We start from the raw sequence: 15,710 nt of genomic DNA on the forward strand, positions 1-15,710 counted from the left end.
CTGGCACCTCGTTACGGTTGCTAAAGGATGATAATGAAATAAATTTTTTCACGCTGACTGGGAATCGAATCAACAACCTCCGGATAAAAGTCAATCACTACCACTTCGCCACAGGAATCAACAAATTGTTATTAAATTATTCTTTTATGAGCAGCGTATACTAGATATATTATTTATAATTTTTTTTTTATATTCTATTTTTTTTATTTTATTAGTTTATACATATTACTATTTTACGTAATATTAAATTTTTATTAATATTTTTTTTTTAATTTTTTTTTTCTTTAATGAAGAAAACACCAAGTTTTTTGCTATTATTTTGGTATATTTATTTCATTGTTTTCCCCCTTACCGAAATAAAATTTATTATTCTGTTTACTTTTCTTTGAAATTAATTTTAATAAATTTTATAATTAATTTATTTAATAAAATTTGATATTAGTATCTTTCCTTTTGAAAATAGGTCAAAATTTTTTTATTGGTTTTATATATATATATGTATATAAAACCATAATTTTATATATATATATATAAATACCATAATAGTATATCATATGTATTGTAAGTTATGTGGTGTACTACAAGTTTATTAGGGTTATTTTTTGTTTGGGATTACCAGAGATAACAATTTGTGACCTTTTGTCGCCTTCTTTTAAACAAAGACAATCGATCAAGTTTAATTTTCATTAGTAAAAACTACCTTAATAATTTGTTTTCATAGGTTACATTTCATTAAAATATTTGTTAGGATATTTATTAGGATATTTCATTATTTATAATTACTGATCAGAATTTTTCTTAACAAGGAATTTATTCCTCTTAAACATAACATGTTTTTTCTTTGTCGTTTATATACATTACATAGATGTTAAAATCCTCTAGACACAAATATTCTGGCTTCAATGATTCCATTTTTATTTTGTATTGCAGAAAGTTCTCTTTTAACCTCATAGTAAGTTTCTTTCAGTTAACATCCATGTAAGATTTTTAAATGAAAAATTACGTGCTTTAGGTAGAAAATTATATTAAATTATATTAAAAATAAATCATTCTTTTTAAATTTTGAGTTTATTCAAATGTTTTTTTTTTAAATATTACCGTATATGTTGTCATAAATTATTTTTTGACATAATTCATGCACTAGCTTATTTGCTATTGTTTTAATTTTGTAAAAAAAAAATAAACCACTAAAATTATATTCAGGATCGATATTTTCTAAAAAAAAAATTCGTGAATAACATATATTAGGCTTATCAGGAGGAAATTGTAATGGTTGAAAGGCATAAGACACAGCACCCGGATGAAGCCGGTTACAATTACTACTGATTGTTTTATATTGTAAGATTTAATATTCTCGTATTTAAAATAAAATTATATATACATATAAAAAATCTATAATAAAGATTTACTACCAGACATAAGAATTACAACATACAATGTATTGTTCATAATACGTTTTTGTTAATAAATTGATTTTTGGTAATAAAGGTACCATTGATATTTATTGTAATAAATTAGTAGTCATTATGAAGTGAAATTGAAAATATTTCACTTACACTTTAAAAAAAATCTCCCTTTCACTTTAAAATACCTCACTAAAACTACGTTACCACCAGTTAACTTTAATACTTTAATATTTATTTTATGGCTATCATATTTACGTAAACTTATTGGGAAATGTACAATAACTGACTCGTTAAAAATTCCAACCTAAACAAAGACTTTTTTTAGGTATACGAGTATAATTGACATTTAATAATACCTCACTTTCTAGGTATATAATTGACATTTAATAATACCTCACTTTTCCTGATATGCTCTATTTACATGTTAAGTAATAAAAGTTTCCATATTTACTGATATAACTGTACGTATTACTTAGTTTAAACAAAATCCCTTTTGTTTTCTGATGACTCCTTTGTAGGCTACATTAAAGAAGATAGAATATGATAATATATATTTTAATCTTCTTAAATGTATAAATGTACTAAATTTCAATTTAGGAGTATTAAGTTACACATCACCTACAAAGCATGTAACTTTCTAATGAAATATTTTAGAATATATTATGACAATATGATGAATGTGACGTTATAACTTACTTACTTAATAAATTTACAACGTATTACCATATTGTTTAGTTATCTAAGCTTCCATACATCTGAAAATTATAATACGTTTGTAGTAGACAGTCGTAATTAAAAAATGAAATCATTTTTTAATTTTTGTAACAATGATCCTTATGACAAATTTTTTGTTAAAAAATTATTATGTTTTTAAATAGCGATAACCACAGGATTTAAAAAAATTTAATGTAATAATATTATTAGTTCATTTACATTAAATTAGACCTCTCGTACGTAATTATTTAAATAATTATTTATTTAAATTTATTCTGATCTTGTAAAAATGTTGATATCTTGTACCAATTCTTTTGCTTAGGAAGAATAAATAGTTAGTACATATTTAATATATTACAACAATTGAACAGCATTTGAACAATTTTATGAAAATTAAAAATACGTAACCTTAATAATAAACTACGAAATTTGAAATGTAATTTTTTCTTTATCCAGCACAAATTATACTTTTGAGATAATTCATTTTAAATTCATACCAGTAGAAAAATATAAATATTATTATTTTTTTTATAATTAAACTAAAAAACAATTATTTATCCAAAGAAAATTAAAGATTAGATATTTAGTTTAAAAAAAAATTAAAGAGAAACTGTAAGATTTCAGTAAAATAAATAAAAGCAAATTATTACGTGCTAATTTAATTCAATCTTTTTTAAATGTTATTTCTGGAGTGAAATCTTTTTTTATGCTGTATTAGTTAAAATAAATTTATTTTTATTTTTTAATAGGCACACATTTTAAGTTGAATTGAATTTGAACTCTCAAATGACATTAAAAATGTTATTAAGAAATGATAAACTTATATATATACATAAAATTATATAATTTTAACATTTATTTAAATTTATGACATACTGTTTTTAAAAATAAGAATTATTGAATTCTTATTTTTAAAAACAGACAAATTTTCATAAAAAATAACTTGATAATATTAAGTAAACTAAAAATTAAGAGTAATTTAAGTAAATTACTACCGAGTAAGTAAATTACTTTATACCCGGGACCTCTGGATGAAAGCCCGAGATGCCTTTTATTCAGAAATCCCGGGCTCGAATGCCGGTCAGGCATGGCATTTTTCATATTATTCTACAATTCTATCGGGTTTAATAACCAAAGCAGTCGACCCGTAGTAACATAAAAAATTAAAAAGTTTTTAAATGTAAATTTACCTTTCAACATTTTTCAGTAGTATTTTATTAATTAATTACCATCTATTAAAAAATAATATTTAAAAATTAAATGATTCTGTATAATTAATAGGGTTTCTTTTTATTTAGTTTTTCTATCAAATTCTATAATCAAATGACTAAAGGGGATTTACATGGGACAAAAATTACTCCCAAAAATAACATAATGTTATTAAAAAAAAGTAATAACAAACATCTTATGCTTGCTTAGAAAATGAGAAGTGAAATTGCTTTCCCTTTCCTGCTTCACTAAGTTGCATTATTATGTTAAGTCTACGGAAATGCAGGTTACATTCACTCAAAGTAAACTTCTATTTGTTTACGACAGTGACTATACGTATAATGACACAATATTGATAACAGAGAAAACGAATTAATTGATCCGGTGCTTTGTAGATATTATAAAGCCCCTACATACTAATATAATCTTTTCTGTCGTAAAACAACGAATTTTCCTATCTAAGTGGCGGAGTAGAATTAATGAATTACTCTAACAAGTAAAAAATAAAATTACGCATACTTATTCTACGTAAGTAGGAGATCCTTAATAGTGACAGATTGCTGTTTTCTTTGCAATACATTTCTGTAGAAGTCATTTCATAAATTTAAAAAAAAATTATGTATGCTATTTGCAGATGTACATTTGAACACATTATACGATTTGTATACACATATTTATATTTAGGTAGATACGTTTAAAACATAATCGTTTATATATCAGTTTTTATAAGCTATGTAATGTACAATTCATAATTAAAAATAATATTTCTACGGTTATGAGTCCAGTAAACTCCTATAGAAAATTTAAAGTTAAAAGTTACGCGAATTACATGCTATAATTAGTATATAAAAGATGGATTTTTTTAAAAATTAAAATCCATTTAATTTATTTAAAATAACGTCAAATAAATATTTTTTTACGAAATTTAATTACAATACTTATTTAAAATTACTTAATTAAAAAATACTTATTTAAAATTTAAAGGTCGAATAATAAATAATTTATCGATTTATCAACGTGATACAACTGATTTCTATGTATTTATTTAATCCTAGCCTTAAAATAAGACTCGTTACATCAGTATATGAACGAAAAATGTCATAACCTATATGATTTTTCCTAGTCAAACTCTTTTTTTTTATTAATAAATATATTACATAGTTTCTTTTTTTTATTTTATAAAAGGAGGAAAAGTCTATATATTAGATTGTAGTATTTTTAAGTTATTTTATTGTCTTTATAAAATAATATATATATATATATATACATATATATGTGTGTATTATTTTTCTTTAATTTACCATTTGTATTAAAAATTATAATCACGTTTTTTAAGAAATTATTTTTATATTTTCTAATATTTAGCAGAATATACTAAATTAATTAATATTTACAACAAAAAATATAATCGTGATTTAATTTTTAAATGATCAGATAATTTATTTATAATCGAATTTTAAATAATAAACTTAAAAAAAAAGCAATATTAACTATAAAAATTTAATTATAATTATAATATTTTAGTATTCATAAGAGTTATTAATCATACTTCTATAAAAAATTAATATCAAACTAACGATTGACTAAAAAATGTAGTTCTTCATAAAATGAAATTCTAGGTTTTTTTTTATATTAATAATATTTATATTTTATTAAATTATTGTCAATTCTCTTCTTTTATAATCTATTTCACAGAATATTATTAATATTGCAATATAATACTACTTTATTTTATCATATTTTTAAGCTGTATATTATTTCATTTAGCTAGTTTTCCACACAAAAAAAAAGTTACATATTACATATAAGCATTAAAATACTAAAAGATATTTTTATACATTACTTGCGAATCGCAGTTGTTTATTCAAAAATTTAACATAGATTCAATAAATATTTGTACTAAGTTGTGCGCTGACTTACCGTGTGAAGAAGTGTCTCCGACAGACGCCACACCCGCAGTGAGCGTCCCGACGACTCGTAACCACCCTCCACAAACCACGCATGCGCTTTCCCTTCGTCATCTGCCCTGATTACTTTATACCAATTATTATCAGGCTTCACTTTTTATTAATGTTTAACTTCAACTGGAGTCCAAACTGGGCACGTCATCCGACATTACGCACTCAATAAACAATAACAATTCCAAGACCATTAGAATGTCTTCATCCCCCTGCCACCCTGCTCTTAATACTCGACTGACTAAGGGCGGCATGAATATTACAAGTCGGAGCAAATTACTTCTGCTCTCAATGTTTTGTGCGTAACTTGATGTTGTTTATACAGATATCAAGAAATTGTTCTTCATCCGTGCTGAAAAGTAAATTGCAAGTAAAATTAATCAGCATAGCGCACGCTAGCCTCTGCGTAAAATGTATGTTTTTATGTATACGTTTCTCCGTATTATTAAAACCTCTATTTATCTGTCGTTTTAATTTACTTACCCTTTATCTTTGAATAAGCAAATAATACTGTATCAATATTGCTAGCATGGATAGACACACAAGTGCGCGCATCACATACATACGCACATTAGTGTAAATAAAATATATATATACATATAAATACATATGTTGTAAATATATATATATATATATATATATACTTGTAGACATATATACATATTATATTAAATTTCTTTCACAAGTAAATGTGTGAAAGAAAATGTGTATGTCTTCATGAGCACATGTGAGAGCACGCATCTGATTTTGAACGCGTGTTATACTTTTCATCATTGAACCACTACAAAAAGGATTTACCTCGCGTAAAAAAGTTTTCTTTCCAACAAATTAACACCCTCAACAAATTTTACATTAATTTATATTCTTTCTGTTTCTGTTTAGCCTCTGAAACCACCGAAAGGTATTACTTCAGAGGATGAATGAGGATGATATGTGTGAATGTAAATGGAGTGCAGTCTTGTACAGTCTCAGGTTGACCATTCCTGAGATGAGTGGTAATTGAAAACCAACCACCAAAGAACACCGGTATCCACGATCTAGTATTCAGATCTGTATAAAAGTAACTGCCTTTACTAGGATTTCAAACTTAGAACTCTCGACTTCGAAATCAGCTGATTTGCCATGACCCGTTCACCACTAGACTAACCCTACCGGGTTTTTATTATACTAAACCGTAAAATACTTACGAAAAAAATTTGTAAATTAATCCTCATTAAAAATATATTATTTTAATCCATCCTTTTCTCACTAATTTTTCTTTAATTTATAAAAGTATAGTTTAAAATTTTATTTCCTGAAAATTATTTTTTTTTTTTAACTTTCTAAACTAGTTCAGTTAATTTTTTGGGTTTTTTTTTAATTTTTTCAGATCTCCTATTTATTACATTATCTTTACATTATTACAATCTCTATTTACCTGCCGTTTTAACCTACTTTCCGTTCATCTTTGAACAAGCAAATAACACTGTATCAATATTGCTAGCAAACACAGACATACGCGCGCGCATACACATACATACATATATACATATAAACAAAGCATACATAGTCCATTTCCAAAATTCTTTCAGATTTTTCTCAAATTCTTTCTTCTTTCTTCAATCAATCCATTGTGTTTGATTTTCTGTTTCTCTTGAAATTTATATTCATCTACTAGTTTTTTCAAATATTGTCAAAAATTATTTCTTTGGAAATATTTAATAATTTTTAAATCTTTTTCTGTTTCTTTCAACCAACTTATTTTGAATTTCCTTTTATTGAAGAAGTTAAATATTTTTTTGTTAATCTAATTTCCTCCACTCTATGTAAATTGACCATAAAAGCTGACTCATCTTTTTCTCATTATACGTTCTATTTTTTCAGTTTTGGTAAATTTCTTCTGATTTTCTTAATTTTTAAATATTACCTTCCAGTTTTGAGTCGTGGGTTTTTCATAATTTTTTTTCAACTTTTACTAAATATTTTTCTTGAGAAATATTCTTTCTACTATACAAGCACTACCAAAAAATGACCGTTTTATAGTGTCTTACCTTCCTTTATTATTTTAAAAGTTTTTCTTGTTTAAATGTTTGGGCTTTTTTTTATTAATATAAATTAAATTTTATTTCATAGATTTTTCATTCAATATATTTTTATAATAAACCAAACATTTTTTATTCAATTTTTTACATCTTTGTTATTGTTTAATTTTGTAGATTTCACATTTAGTTACATTCTAGTCATTTTTAATAATTCAACATTCAAAACATGAGTGGAAACATTATACAGTTTGTCAATAACCAGATTTTATTAAAAAAATGTTATTAGTAACTTACTTTACAAAGTTTTGAGTCATTTTGCGATCAAATTCAGCGAAAACAAATTCAGTGGTACTGCTGTTATTCTAAATGTGATTTTGGTAGCAAAGACAATTAAAAATGTTTTAAAGTAAATTATTAAAAACATTTTATTACAAAATTTGGTTTAGTTTTTAGTTTAAAGATTTATTACTTTTTAATTAATATCCATCGCTATGAGAAAGTTAAAGAAAATGTAACAAAAACCTCAAAACCCAAGAATATTTACAATTTAACGGTGCAGATGTTTAAAATAAACTATTAAAATTTAGGGGTTCTGCGAGTATAGGTTATATTTTGTAAATTTTCGTTGTTATTCATGGTTTTTGATATCTTGAGTTTTTTTATTTGGGGGATTTATTTTTGTGTTAGGTTGTTTTGGTTTAGTTATTGTTCTGTTTTATTGGTTAGAAATATTTTTTTTTGCAATTTTGAACTTAGCCTAGCGTTGCTAGGGCAAACAGCTGTAAGCTGTTGTTTATACAGCTGTAAGTTTGTTTACATTGGCTTATTTACATTTGTACATAGAAAATTTTACTGTTGTCATCACGACCGGCCCGCATCGGTCCAAGGAAATATCCCCACTGAAAGAGAAAGGGTTCACTGCTATCAGTTGCGGAACAGTTACGGCGTGCAGACCGTTTAATCTCCGGGTGTTCTGGGCAGAAAGTAGGGGAAAAGTCGATTCCACGGCGGCGGAAGACTGTCAATCCGGTAGTCTCGACCATTGGAGACCATGGTGAAGGCTTTCCGTCTCTCCCGACTAAATCCGATGGCAGTTTGGTTGAACACACGTTCCTTGGGTGAACGTTCCTTGACAACTTCGGGGAAGCGACGGCTGCGTGGCTCCACACTACTGGTGAAGAGATGAAAAAACCTAAGGCTGGTGGTTAGAGTAATCTTCATTTGTCGAGTGACCCTCCCTTTGACTTGGAAGGGAGTGAATCCTTCACGGACGTATCTCACATGGAAGAAAATATATAAGAAGGAAAAATTGGTGCTGTAGGACCCGCAGGAACGGTTTCATCACTGAAGAGATGCTTTCAGTATAATTTGATGCTTCTCTTACGTAACGTTAAGGAGTTGAGCACTTTGGTTAAGTAACACACGCCTACCAAGGTAGACATAAAAGACTGCTCTTATCGACTGGACGGATTGCTCATATGTTGAATTTATTTGAGGGTGTTTTGGATGCGGTACCTCGGGAATCGCAGGCAGAACTTTCTACTCGGCTGACGTCGACGAAGAAGGCTACTCAAACGTACCATATAATCACGAAGTATCGTCACAGACCCCGGACGGAGGCTTGAAGCGTCGTGTCCTGGACACTTGATGAACTTCGCCGGGCAATTGACAGTGGGGCGGCGGACGCGGATATTGAATGGCTGGTCTTGAGAGGCTGGCCGGAAGATGTTTTCCAATCCTCTACGTTAGTACAGGACATTACTGATTTGGCGGAGGGAGTGAGATCCGCGTGGATTTTGGATGTGGAAGGTGACATCGATCACTGGTGACATGTGCCGATTTATCGCAAAGTCCTGTGGATCCGGAACTTGGCTCGCGCGGGAAGGCTGAAGGCGGGTTAGGTCCTGACTGTGCAGTCTTCTGCCCGTGATTTTTTCTGGGGAAGACAGCGGCAACACAATTGATCTTGACCAGACGGACTACACTATAGTGATTGATACGGAGGTTGGTGACTGGTGGATGGCTTCGGTCTTATACAGATTAGTTCTACATGTTCTGCAGGAAGTACGAGATGACCTGGTCTGTTTTTCTGGATCTTCGGGGCGTGCCGGTCAAATCTTAAGACGCTCTGTAGAGTACGTGTCCAGGCGGATGGAGACTAAACATTTTGTTCATCTCTTTAGTATCATATCAGCGCAGCCGTCTGAAAGCAAGAAGATACCGCCGGGTCCACCGACCACCACGGTTGTAGTTAAGGCAGAGGGAAAGACCTCTGCGGACCTCCTCTGCTCCATAAAGGGTGCGGTGTTGCCAGGAGAGAAAGGAGTTCTATCTGCAAGGCGGGATGCGGGAGAAGACTTACATCTCCGGGTACTTGCTGCCACCCTTCCCAGTTAATGCTGCTGCGGCATTAACTGGGAAGGGTGGCAAGAAGATTCATGTTTTCGCCAAGGTCTTAGACGTACTTACATCGAGGGATGAGTTCATGAAAAAACTTTGTAACGCCATTGGGGAGTCAGTGTCCGTGGAAATTCTGTCTATGCGGCTGGCCTACGGGACAACACAGGTGGTCACTTTGGCCGTGCCATCTTTTCTTGCGGAGAAACTATTATCCGACGGGTGCATCCGTATTGGCTAGATGGCCTGCCAGGTGACTGGATTTGCCTCAGATGACCTTTGCTTTCGGTGTTGGGGGTACAGGGCATAGGGCCAAGTTTTGTCTTGGCCGAGACCGAAGTGGTCATTGTTTTGCCTGCGGTATGGTCGGCCACGTGAGGAGAATGCATACAGGAACCTCGTTGTTTGTCCTGTAGGTCACGCGGACATGCACCCGGAGGTCGAGGATGTAAGGTGGCCCCACCTGCACCAACGCCATGAATATGTGCACAGCTGCGCTGTGATATCTGCAAGGGACAGCCTCATCCGAGAGGGGTGGTAGGCTCCGGCGTCTCATCTTCAATGATCGGGGGGGGACTCACTGCAGTGCTGATGGGAGGAAAGTAAGACCGGAGTCTCGGTAATGGGATCCCCTCATTTGAGGCTTGGCAAGCAAGGAAGACCGAGTCCCGGCTGCCTATGAGGAGCCTTGTGCCCTTCCGAGGAAGTTTGTGGCGATGGTATACCTTGGAGCTGAGCTAATGCTTAATCACGAATCAGGCTCCAAGGGACGGGTAAATCAACGGAGGAAAAGCTATAAAAATTTATTATTTATGCTTGTTAATATTAAATAATGCCCTCAGGCTGTTTTCATGTAAAACTAACAAAATCTGTTGTAAAAAGAATGTTTATTTTAAATTCTGGAGAATTAAGTGGATTTTACTAAATAATACGACATGTTTGATTATCGTATGGAACAGGGAAAAAAGTATTTTATTACAAAAAATAACGAAAAAGAATCTTACGTTTTTCATGGAGGAAATCTAACGCGAAAATTGTTACAATAATTTCACAACCACTACGTAATATTCTTTTTAAGTTTATTTAACTTTTTTCTCTAGTTTTTGTATATTTAACATCTCTTGTAAGATAAAAACAAAAGATTTAATATTAACCTTAAAAAAGTAGGAATTGCTAAGATTTTTTAAAATGAATAATCTAAGCTTGTATCAAAAAGAGTTTAAATTTCAAAAAGAGATCGAAATCGATAATAAAAATAATAATAAAAGAATTCGTTTAAATTAAATTTATTTGATATATTTATTTTCATAATTTGACTGTTTTGAAGCACTTTTCTAATCTTTTCTACTGTGTACCAATCACAACACACACCTCATCTATTTCCATGTGACAATGAAATTTCTGACTGTGACTGTAACAAGTTTTAACATAGATACCTTATTCTTCTTAGATTGTTAATTATCTACTTCTAAAATTCTAATATTGGTCTTCCTTTAGTGGTTTTAACATGTACATATTGCCTTTTATAAACTTTAGAATATAATTGACTAATCTTTGCCTCTTTCACCAATACCTACGTATATATATATTTGTATATATATATATATATATATATATATATATATACAATTATACAATAACGGTTTATCAGCGTAAGCGCATATATTTACGACTCTGAGTTCAATCTTGTCGTAAATCAGCTGATTTGGAAATCAAGAGTTCTCAATCCTAATAAAGAGAGTTCGAATCCTATTAAAGGTAATTGGTTTTATTCGTATTTGAATAATAGATCGCGCATACCGGTGTTCTTTGGTGGTTGGATTTCAATTAGCCATACGTCTCAGGTATTGTCGGCCTGAGTCTGTATAAGACTACACCTCACTCCTACGTCACGAACAAGGGACACGGAATCCCCGGTTCCCGAATTTCTTTCACCATTCTGCCTACGGGCCCTGAATACAGAAAGCTGCATGCGATACCTGGAGACTTCCGAAATATTCATAAGAAAATTAAAATTTCGAGTTTTACTTAAATCCGTAAGGTTACATTCGTATATTGGTCTGTGTTGTGATTTTATCTCAGTAAATTTAAATAATAGTCTTAAAATTTTAGAGTAGTTAAAGATAAATAATATTATGAAATTCCGAAGACTGTCATTGACAGGGTGTTTTCTGTAGCAACGTAATCATAGTTTATATTTGCATTTGATATTCGTTTTACCGCGTTTAAATCTCCGTTTTTTTATGTTTTTTTTTTTTGTTCTTATTTTAGTGTCATTTCACAGTTTTTCTGATAGCATTTGGGAATATAAAAAATGTACCAGATTTTTAATGAAATGGATAATAAGATTATAAAAATTGAAACTGAATGCGTAAGCTATAAAATTTTGATTTGATATTGATTTGGGATTTTAAAATTAATCTGTATAGAAAATAGATGATAATTTTTCCGCAGTGCTTTTCAATTAATAATTTAAAATTTTCATAATTATATAACAGATTTTTTCATTTAAAAAAGAAAATCTCACCTCACTTAACATTCTAAAACTCTTTGATCAAAGTACAGTGACAAAAGTACGCTGATCAAAAGTACGTCACCAACATTGTACTTTTGTTTTCGCCTTTAAAGCGTTTTATTTCGTGCTTCATCAACCCATATAATTTTTAATATTCTCCTGTTACAGAATATTTTAAAAGCATATTCTATGTTTTCTATTCTGCTTTTTTTCTAAATTTCCTACTTTTTACTTTACTGCAATAAATAACTTCTATAATTTTTTTCTAATTTTCAAATCAATCATTGATTCAAGTGACTTTTACTGCATAGGTTATTTCCTGATTTGTGCCAGCTGTTTTTGATATCTGCTTTATCATCGTCCATTCTTTGTAATTTTATAACAGAAATAATAAAATTCTGAAAATTATTGCTATATTGTGTTCTCCTATCTTGTTAATTTTTGTTAATTTTTTTTTTTGTCTCATTTGCCTTATTCTTTTATAATTATATTCGCAACTTTTCTTCCATCAATTAATCCATTATGCCAGAATAAATATATCAAAAATTTAATAATGTTATTTTTGTCCATTAACTTTACTTTTACCTAAAATGTCTCTTGTTTATCCATTATAAATGTTTCTTGTAAATTCCTTACGGCTTCTGCAAACTTAAAAACTCAAAAGAAAGTGATATCTTACTTTTTCTCTTTTTCAGTATTGCTGGTTGTATTTTCTCTTTCGTCTTATCACTTTCACTTTTCATATTTTTTTTTAATTTTTGAAATAATGTTCAAATTTATTTTTGTTGAAATTTTCATTATTACATTATATATATATATATATATATGTGTGTGTGTGTGTGTGTGTGTGTGTGTGTGTGTGTGTGTGTGTGTGTGTGTGTGTGTGTGTGTGTGTGTGTGTGTACATGTATATAAATCTAGAAGTAATTCTGAAGTTACCGGGGCACAAAAAAACAAATATTACACGCGAATACATTCCTTCCTTTTTGAGTTAGTTGGATGACAATAGTGTTAAATTTATTTTATCCTATCAGTCTACATAGTATTCAGTATTTATATTAAAACTTCTTCCATATCTCCTACGTCATCATTTTCTTATATTTTTATAAGATTTTGTCATTTACTTTATCAATAGAACTATAAAAAATATTTTTACTTAAAAGGATAATAAAAAAAATTTATTGATACTCATAACAGTAAGATTGATAAGCAATGTATGATCACTTAAGAAACAAAAAATGTATCATTTGTTTTTATAGTAAATAAAATACTCTTAATATGAAAAAACCTAACTAGATATTATTATTAAAACAGAAATTATGTACACCAATGACTCGCTTGCAGTAATAATCTGTGAAATTCACCAAATTCCTTCACTTCAATTGTGTTCATATTAAAGAGCATTACGTTTCATAATAGTAGATTGTTGTCTGCTATATAATACATTCAATACCTCTTAAATTAACTGCTCACAATAAAATACTAAAAAAATATATTATAATAATATACAACAAATGTTCCCGCCACAAAAACTATATACTCGTATTTTTCGGAATGAGATTACTACTTGGATATTAGACTAATCTAGTAGCCTCATTTCGGTTTGAGACTACTACAATAGGTCACTTTTGAAATTACTTGTGAATGGCGCCGTTCTGAAGTGTTTTAAGTTAAAATTTATGTTTTTCAATACGTTAAAGATAATATGTCACAATCAAAAGCTTTCTAATTAAAACTTTTGGGTTGCTTCCCATGGAGCCTAGGGTTGTATTGGTCTTAAACTAAAAAAAAGGTCGTTTCGAGGTAGAAGCATTTGCTAAATTTCATTTTTGAACATTGTATAACAAAGAAATTTTATTTATGGATTCCCATATTTATTATCTTCCTTATTTATTTATATATAAATATACATTTTTTCTTGATATGATGTTTCTTAAACATCAGGAAAAACATTATGTACTTTTTTATATAATTATTTCGTTTGTTAATTTGCTTATTTATTGTTTTTTAAAGCAATTAAAAGATATGAATCAATCGAATTTACTAAGCTTATTTCAAAGCAATTAATTTTATTATTAATAACTACTGTGTATCTCTTTGTATTTCAAATGGCAATAAAATACTTTGTAATAAATTGCAATATTTGTAACATTACCTTTTACAGAGAATTTAATAAGCTTTGTGATTTAATCACAACGTATTACTCATAATAAATTTAAAAATGATTATTAAAAAAATTTCGATTAAAAACAAAACACATTTTCAATAGCAAGGCGTTTTTTGGGGGTAAAAGATATTTATTTATTACATTTTTCTATCATAAAACTGAAAAACGATTTTTCTTTGTTTTATCAAGCCTATAATAATATTGATTTTCTTCTTGTTTTTGTGAATTATGAACCACAACTAATCAATTTTCATTGTAGAAACTCTTTAAAAGAATGAATTAAAGGACAAAAGTATCATTTCAATGTTTTAAAACATAATTATGTATAAAACATGCTTTTATAATAAAAATACGAATAAAAGCATTCCTGTTATTTTTCTTTTCTTTAAGATAAGCTTTGAAAACGCGACGTAGAAGAAAAAAGTTGCCCTTAAAAATATTTAAGCTTTAGATAGATTTTTTTTTATATATGTTTTTTTAATAAAACAAGTAGATTTGAAGATTTTTAATGTTATTTTTACCAATTATCTTCTTTTTTTTAAGAAACAACGTGGGCCGGGTTTTTTCATCGGTTTCTTGAGTAGCTGATTTTTAATATAATTTTCTTGAAAAATCAAGCTATCTTTTTCCTCTATTGGAAATATTTCTTTATTTTTACTGTACTAAATATAATTATTTATCATATTACTAAATAAAATGATAAAGTAAATCTAAATCGAAAATATGAAGTATTTAAAAATAAATGCTAATTAACAAGCTATAAAAGTACTAATAATGATGTTACAGCATGTAACAATTATAAAGAAGCTATTACTTTCTCTTTTTTTGTTAAATTGTTTAATTAAGCGGTTTTAAGATTTTCTTTAAATACATTTTGCGCGCAATACTGGATTTTTATAGTATAATAACCTGTAATTTTATATCACTCTTACAGATATTAAAAGTATTTTCACGTGCAACTTAAAAATAAAACTGGTCGGAAAATTTGTTTTATACGTCTAAACTTTAAAAATCTAAGACAAAGAAAAATTTAGGAAATTTGTTTTATTTTATATTTTATACAAGTACACGTGTATAAACTTAATTTAAAAAATAATACGTATTCCATTATTCCAAGAAAAATATTTCCGTTTTATGAACACCCTTTTTCTTTCTGGGAAGTTTTTTGTCGGTCAACACATATGTTTAAGGGTTAAATAAAAGTTTGATTTGAAAAACTTAAATACGTAGAATAAACTTTTTTAACAAATTATATCCTCTTCAAAATTCTCTAAAAAATTTAGAGATAATTTTTTTCAATTCTCGTATTTGACGTTTTAAATT

The sequence above is a fragment of the Lycorma delicatula genome, chromosome 3, assembly GCF_047948215.1.
Source record: "Lycorma delicatula isolate Av1 chromosome 3, ASM4794821v1, whole genome shotgun sequence".
Classification (NCBI taxonomy): domain Eukaryota; kingdom Metazoa; phylum Arthropoda; class Insecta; order Hemiptera; family Fulgoridae; genus Lycorma; species Lycorma delicatula.